The following is a 7,481-nucleotide window of genomic DNA, read 5'->3' as shown; positions in this document are numbered from 1 at the left end:
AAGCTCTTGTTCCTCAGACACTTTCTAGAACTGGGGGATCAGAATATGGCCCAACAAACCAAACATCTCTTCCCTAAATGTTCATTGCTGGTAGAGCAAATACCTCTTCATGCAATCTGATCAGGTGCTCGGTTTGTCACCTGCACGTGGAGTTTTCTGTTTCCTCCTCAATGTTTTCTTTGTCCGCAGTTGCTGACGTGACCCTGCTCCTCAGGCCCTGTGGCCATATCAGCTTCTTGCTGACATCCCTGTGACCCGGGTGATGGTGGTGATGACACTCTGGCAATGTTTCCCTTCCAACAGGCTGAGCTCATTGGAGCCTGACCCACAAGCTGGAGACCCTGAAGGAAGCCAGGGAGAGCCTGATGGACAAAATGAAGAGGAGTCGTGATCTTGGGGAGGAGCTGGAGCTCTTGATCAGCAAGCTCTGCAGCCCCAAGGAGTTGGCCAAGTACCAGATGTTCACTAGTGCTTTGGAGGTGGTGGTGACACTCTGGCTGAAGCTCTCAGGATGCCTGGGTCGTGTGGAGCCCCTTCTGAGCAGCCTGGGGGAGATGCCCCAGCGCAGAGCGGGTCGGTGTCTGCACAGCCCCAGCGTCTCGGCCTGTGTCAGGGTGCAGGGCAGCAGCAGACCCGAGGCCGTGCTGCTGTGAGCTGGGCCCTGCAAAGGCTCACAGGCAGGCAGGTGGCTCAGTGCTTCTGTGCAAGCAGCAGAAGAGGCGCTTCTGACCCTGGGAATCTCCATCCCAGCTTGTAGAAATGTCTCCGGTGCTGCGGGTGTTGCCTCAAACAGAGGGTGTCTGGCTGGGACAGCAGTGTGTGGGAAAAGTGGTTTGACCCCAAACCTGTCTTTATGGGCTTCCCTTCCAGCTGCACCTCATCCCTCTGAAGATCATCCCATCCCCACAAAGTCCCCCTCAGGCATCACAGTGTCCCTGCTCACCTCAGAGCCACCCACTTCCAGCAGCTGCCTGCCTGGGACACAGCATCAGCATTGTCCCAGGAACAATGGACAATGCTCCAGTGACAATGGCAGGAGTTCCTGAAATCGGTGGAGCCTTTGGAGGAGGAGAGACAGCCTGGTAAGGAGGGAGTCACAGCAAATGAGGGGATCAGCCCTGAGCTGGGGCTGTGACATTCCCTAAACTGGGGCTGAGCCTGAGTGGAGACACAACCCCGGCTGCTGAGCATCCCCTTGGGTGAGCGTTACAGCTGCGTTGGGCTTAGAGTCCTTCTGGGCTTTAGGTTAAATCCTGTCTACTGAGGGTTAGGACTGGGTTGGAATCCCATGGGGGCTTTGACCGGGTCAGGATGAGGTTAAATCTGTCTGTTTATGGTAAGGCCTGGGTTTGTACTCCCTGGGATTAGGGCTGGTGTAGGATGAATTAAACTCCTGTATATGTAGGGTTAGGACTAGGTTAGGATGTTGGGGTTTCAGCTAGGTTAGGCTGAGTTCAAATCCTGCCCATTTAGGACTACGAATGGTGAATGCTTAAAGCACTGCTGGGTTTTGGGCTGGTTCAGTGTTAAGTGATGTGAGACTGATTTCAGGTTTAAACTGGTTTTAAGACCCTATTGAGGTTTCATTTCCAGGATAACTTAAGGTGTGTATATTTCAGGCTCTGTCTGTGTGAGGGTCAGGATCCTGGTTGGGCTTGGTTAGGGTTAGGTGAAGTCTGTGCTTCCAGCAGAAGCATCCTGAGCTTGGTGCCATCAGCACTGTGCAAGGAACAAGGCTGTCAGGATCAGTCCCTGCTGGAGAGCTGGTACCCAAATACGTTGCTCTTCTTCAGCACATCAGCCCTGTAGCTGTGCTGGGGTGTGGGTGAGAGACCACAGGGCGGTTAATGGGGACTGTCCTTTGCCCTTGACTTGAAGCCAGGTCCCTAGTGGAACATGACCCTGACAACAGACAGCAAGGGCTGGTTGGGCTTTAGGAGCTCGTTAGATAGTTGTAGTTTGGCTTTTTGAGTGTTGTTAAAGAAGGCAGAAGATGGAGTGTAATCCTTCAGAGCACTGCAAGTTTTGCCATGCCAACCCCCATTGCTTGCTCTGAGAGCAGCTGTGTGTGTGTGTGTGTGTGTGAAATGTGGATCTTCCTTGGGGAAAGTGCCCGAGGGAAGGGGGAGGTAACCTGCAGCAGAGACTGGAAGTGGAGGCAACTTCAACATACAGATGTCAGTCTTCAGTGTGTGGTTGCAGGAGAGTCATTTGGATCAATCCCTGTGGGAAGTACCTCCAAGTTCTCAGCAGGCAAGAGAGATGGAGAGAGCTGGTTCTGTGCCAGATGGAGCTGCGTGACTGGGCTGTGTGTCCCTCTCCTAGCTCTAACTCCTTCTGCACCTCTCCTCTGGAGTGCCAGGAGGAGAGAAAGGTTCACAGGGTGTGAGGAACATCCCATTCTGAAGCCAGGTAGCTTTCTCTTGCTGGATAAGGAGTGCTGTCAGCTCCCACAGCCTTCCCTAAGAGGTGAGAGTTGAACTCCACCTTCTGCAGGAAGGTTTATAGCTTTTACTTGAGCTTTATGGGCTGGGAAGAGAATCTGCCCTTCTCAATACCTTGACTGGACATATCTATATGTAATTTACAGTAACTGCAATTGGCTGTTTCTTCTCCTGCTCTAAAGGTGGCTTTTCCTATCATTGTTCACACCCTGTGACATTGCTGAGAGTTTCTCCTGCTCTGTAGTTTTCCAGAAGCACCAGTGGACTCATCTTTATCAGCTCCTGAGGGTCACGCTGTCTCTGGGCAATGGGAGCCGTAATAGTCACAGTCTGGGATTGATTTTCAAGCCAGAAGGAATTAAGTTGCTCTTTGGGTACGTGGTGACAGTGTGAGCACAGGTGCCCGCGGTGTCTTTGCTGCAGGAAAGGTGTGAGGCGTGCGAGCGGCGCTGCGCTGCGCTGCGCTGCGGGGGCGGCGCGGGACGGGCGGCAGCCGGAGCTGTCCCTGGGGCCGCTGTGCCCGCGCTCGCCGGCGGCCGCTGGCAGTTGCCGCCCCAACGGCGAGTTGCGGCCGCTCGTCCGGGGGCTGCTGCCGCGGCTCCTGCGGAGCGTCCGAGCGCTGTAAGAGAGCGAGAGGTCCCTGCGCTGCCCCGCGCCGCCCTGCCGAGGGGTCCCGACATGCTGTCGTGGCTGGCTGAGCTCTCCTCCGCTCTGCGGTGGGAGCTTTCCCGGTGCTGTAAGTGAGAATCGCCCCTCCTGGAGCTCCTGGCCATCGGCCCTACCTGCTCTGCCGGCCCCCTGGGGCAAAGCTCTGGCTGGCCGTGCCTGGGATGCTTTTCCTCTCTGGCCTCTGGAGGGAAAAGCACAGCGGGAGTCCCTAAGAGCAGGTCCATGGCACCACCTGGCTGATGGTGCCAGTGAGTTGTTGTCACTGCTGCTGGCCTGGGGAGCTGATGGGTTGTCATGTCAGAATCCTTCCTGCGAGTGCACGGCGTTCATTCTGGACTGGGTTTCATCTCAGGTCTGCAATGCCTGCTGGCATTGATTGATGGGGGAGCATGGAAATGTGTGGAAGGGAGTTCAGAAAGGAATCTGCTGTTCTCCCCATGTGTGAGCTTCTGGGCAGTCTGCAGGAATCTTGCTGTGTTTGAGTCCTGTGGTTGTTTTAGTCTAGAATGGCTTTCAATGTGCTGGTGGTGGTTTAGCCCTGGCTGGGTGCCAAGTGCCCACCAAGTCGTCCTATCATTCTCCTCCTAAACTGGACAGGAGAGAGAGAAATGTATCAAGAGGTTCCTGATAGAACATAAGGACAGGGAGATCACCCCAAGCAGCTTCAACTTGGGGATAAATGGTTTGATTTATTAACGAATAATCAGAACACAGCAAGGAAAATGGGAAATAAAACCTGAATCTTAAAACACATCCCTGACCCGGGGGGAGTCCTTCTGTCCAGGACTCCCACTCCTCCCTGTCCAACAGCCCAGGGGATGGGGGATGGGGGTTGGGGTCAGTTCATTACAGATGGATGTTGCTGCTGCTTCTTCTCAGGGGGAGGCCTCCTCACTCTTCCCCCTGCTACAGTGTGGGGTCCCTCCCACAGGAGACAGTCCTCCAGGACCTTCTCCAGCGTGGCTCCTTCCCATGGGCAACAGTTCTTCATGAGCTGCTCCCACAGGGCTCCTTCCCACAGGGTACAACCCCCAGCGTGGGTCATCCACGGGGGAAACTGTCCTTCAGGAGCAGAGTGCTCCAGCGTGGGTCCCCCTGAGATCACAAGTCCTGGCAGCAAACCTGGTCTGGCCTGTGCTCCTTTCTGCACAGGTGCCCAGGTCCTGCCAGGAACTTGCACTTTCTCCTCTCATCCTTCTCCTCCCTCCTTCTGCAGGGTTTCATGTCACAGCTGAAGATGCAAGTGCTGCAGAACAGCAAGTGGAGGAAGGAAAAGCAGAAGTAGATGGTGACCCCAACGTTTCCTGTGAGGTCAGTGAAGCTGGTGGCCAGCCAGACCCAGCTGAGATACACTGCATTCCATAGGAGAGCAGAAAGGGGCGTTCCTGAAGGCGATGCTGAGCCTGGGAAGCAAAGCATCCTTTACACAGAGTCTGCAGCAAAGAATCCCTCTCATGCACTCCGGGAGAGCGCAGAGCACCCACAACAGCAGCAGCTACAGGCACACTGGCTGCTGGGGATATCCATCACCAGGCTGGGAGTAGGATTAGGCATTGCCTCCCCTGCTCTTTGGACCTTGACTTCAGCGTTAGCAATGGTGGCTTTTCAGCGTCCACGTCCCTGCTGCTATTTCTTCTCTTCCTGCAGAGGGACAAAGGTGTTAAAACAGAGTCTCAAGGCCACCCTCAGCTCTCTTCCTCCGTGTGGGTCTAAATACATAATTGATCACTTACCTTGTGCAACAGATCCATGAGAGACACTAAAGGGCCTTTCTCTCTTGGCTCTGTTGCTCATCATCTGTCTGCTGAAAGCCAGAGCTGCTTGTGAAACAAAGCAGACTTCTTCTGAGTTGCACCAAGGAGATTAAGGATGACACGTGAACTTGAGGCTTCTCCTAAGCTTGGAAGCTGTCAAGAAGCTGAGATGTCAGGCAACTTGCTTGCATTGCTCTACCATTACAGTGGCAAACCAGATCATGTTCTCTCTCTGTGTCTGTTGCCCACAGTAATGCAACTTGTTCCGAGACCTTCACTGGTGGATTTGCCATCCCTGACTAGAACAGAGCTCTGTGTTTCTGTCTAGGAGTGAAAAGGAGACGTGAGGTCACCTGGTGTGTTGATGTTGGAGTGAGGTGAAGTGAAAGGTGTCTTTCAGGGTTGGTGCAGTGGATTGCTGTCAGCTACCGGTGTATTATGGACAAGCTCCTGGCAAATGATGCTCAGCTGTCCCCCAGGTGTTGCAGCACAGCAGGGATATGATGGGAAGGTCTCAAAGCTGTGAATTGCTGTGGCCTGGAGAAGGGTGTGAGAGCCAACGATCCCTTTAAGCAATGTTGCAACTGAGTCTCTGATGCAGGGGCTGGTGAAGTGCTTGCTTTCTGTGTGCACACAGGGGTTGCTGTTGCATCTTGTGTTCATCTTTTGGAGCCAGGCAGGTGGCAGCTGGTGGTTTGCAAGCATCTGGGGTTGCTCAGCAGCTGGTGGTTTGCAAGCATCTGGGGTTGCTCAGCAAGCTCCGACCCTCTAATAGGCAGAAACATCAAACCCAAGGGCAGGTCCTAATGGGGATGTTGGTGAGGTTATTGTCTCCATGGGGAGAAAAAGAGAAAGAAAGAGTACGAGGTCTAGTGAAATAGAGCTGTCCCTCTGACTGTCAGCTTGCCTGAACTTCAACGGTCGCCCATCCATGGGTCCCATATGTGCAGGGACTGACTGAAAGCTGTGAATTCCATGTGTGTGTGAGCTTGGCTGCAGTTCAATATCTCCTGTGGGAAATCTCCTTCAGGAGTGGCACGGCCATAGAGTGCCACCGGACTCCTTGTGCAGAGGATTCGCTGCAGAGGGGGCAGGAGCCAAGAGGGGTATCTGTGCCCCTGACCTGGCAGAGTCCACACCTCTGAAGGATGCTGGTTGAGAAAGCCCTTCACAGGCTTGCAGCTTGGTTGAGGATGGTCTGCTCTTAGAGAATAAGTGACTGCCCACAAATGGGTGCAATTGGCATCAAGTCACACTGGAAGCCCAGCTTAGAGTGGGCTGTGGCAAATGCTGCCCCAGAGGAAGGATCCCTTCCCATTGCTGCCTGCTCTTCTGCAACGTGTCTGCAGGGCTGGTGTCACACGTGCTGGACGTGAGAGCCGCGCTCGAGGCACGTGTCAGGGAACAGCTGTCTTTGATGCACTTGTTTGCCTTCTCCAGAGCCGAGCAAATACCTGTGTCAATACTGTCTGATCCTTTTCATGATCTGTGGCTACTCTGGACCTGCCAGTCTGCTTCTGTGAGGTGGCCACTCACCCTCCAAGGCAGGAGCCTTCAGCTGGGGAAGGGGCAGCAGCCTGGGAGTCGCTTGGAGTCGTTTGGCAAAGTTCTGTGCCGGAGGAGGGTCTGTGTGCTTTTGCTTTGAATGTGTGGTGCTGTCTTCCATGGAAGTGATTATAGTTGAGAGAAAGGCATTGCATCTCGTTGCTAATTGTGTTTCAATGCAGAAGCTCAATGTAACTGCAGGTTGTTTTCCAGAATGCAAGTCAAGACTCCACACCAAAGGAATCCCAGGAGGAATGCAGCAAAACCATCCTGGAGGTTGGGAAGCCAGTGCCATTGCCCTGTCTGCCAGGCCTTCAGCAGTCAGGGCCTGGGAATCAGAGCTATGTGGCCCCCCCGAAGTCCCAGACAGGTGAAAAAGGACAGAGTTAAAATCCCTCACAGCACTCACCTCCCAAACGTGTGTCTGTGTGGTTGAGTGGGGGGTGAGGCAGGTTAGCAGGGACTGAATTCTCTGCTGGCACCTTTTGCTCACTGAATCTCTCCAGGGTTTCCTTTCCTGCTGGTGTCAGCAGGGCTGCTGCCATGGACCTGGTTGGACAGATGTCATTTTGTGCAGCCACTTGTCTGCCAGTGGCCTGTCAGTATCTGTTGGAGTGAGTTGGCTTCTGTTCAGCCTCCTGCGGCATCAGCAGCGCTGCCAAACACGGGTAATGGAAGGAGTTGATCCTGTGTGTGGTGGTGTAGGGGCCAGAAGGAGTCTGTGCAGGATTCTCAGGGTTGCAGTGTGTTTGGAGCACTGACAGAAAGCTCTTGGTGTGTTGGCACGGGGGTGTGTGTCACCTTTTGGTTGACTTGTCAATCAGCTCGTTGGAGTGGGAAGCGGTTTTCTCAGATCGTGCCCTCCAATGTGATTCCCCCCAGGACAGCTTCTCCTCTGCAGCTGCGTTGGGCTTAGAGTCCTGCTGGGCTTTAGGTTAACTCCTGTCTGTTTAGGGTTAGGACTGGGTTGGGGTCCCATTGGGATTTTGACTGGGTCAGGATGAGGTTAAATCTATCTATTTGAGCTTAGGCCTGGGTTTGTACCCCCTGGGATTGGGACTAGTGTAGG

The 7,481-nt window shown here is 54.0% G+C and overlaps 1 pseudogene; it reads left to right on the top strand.

Annotated features, from left to right (window-relative positions):
• The first annotated feature begins 1,008 nt into the window (after positions 1-1,008).
• The window catches only part of LOC133627480 (histone-lysine N-methyltransferase EHMT1-like), a 15,375-nt pseudogene continuing 8,902 nt past the window's right edge, over positions 1,009-7,481 (top strand).

This window comes from Colius striatus, chromosome 21 (genome assembly GCF_028858725.1).
Source record: "Colius striatus isolate bColStr4 chromosome 21, bColStr4.1.hap1, whole genome shotgun sequence".
In the NCBI taxonomy this organism is placed as follows: Eukaryota; Metazoa; Chordata; class Aves; order Coliiformes; family Coliidae; genus Colius; species Colius striatus.
Note: the sequence above shows the minus strand (reverse complement) of the source record. Positions and strands in the feature narration are given on the sequence as shown.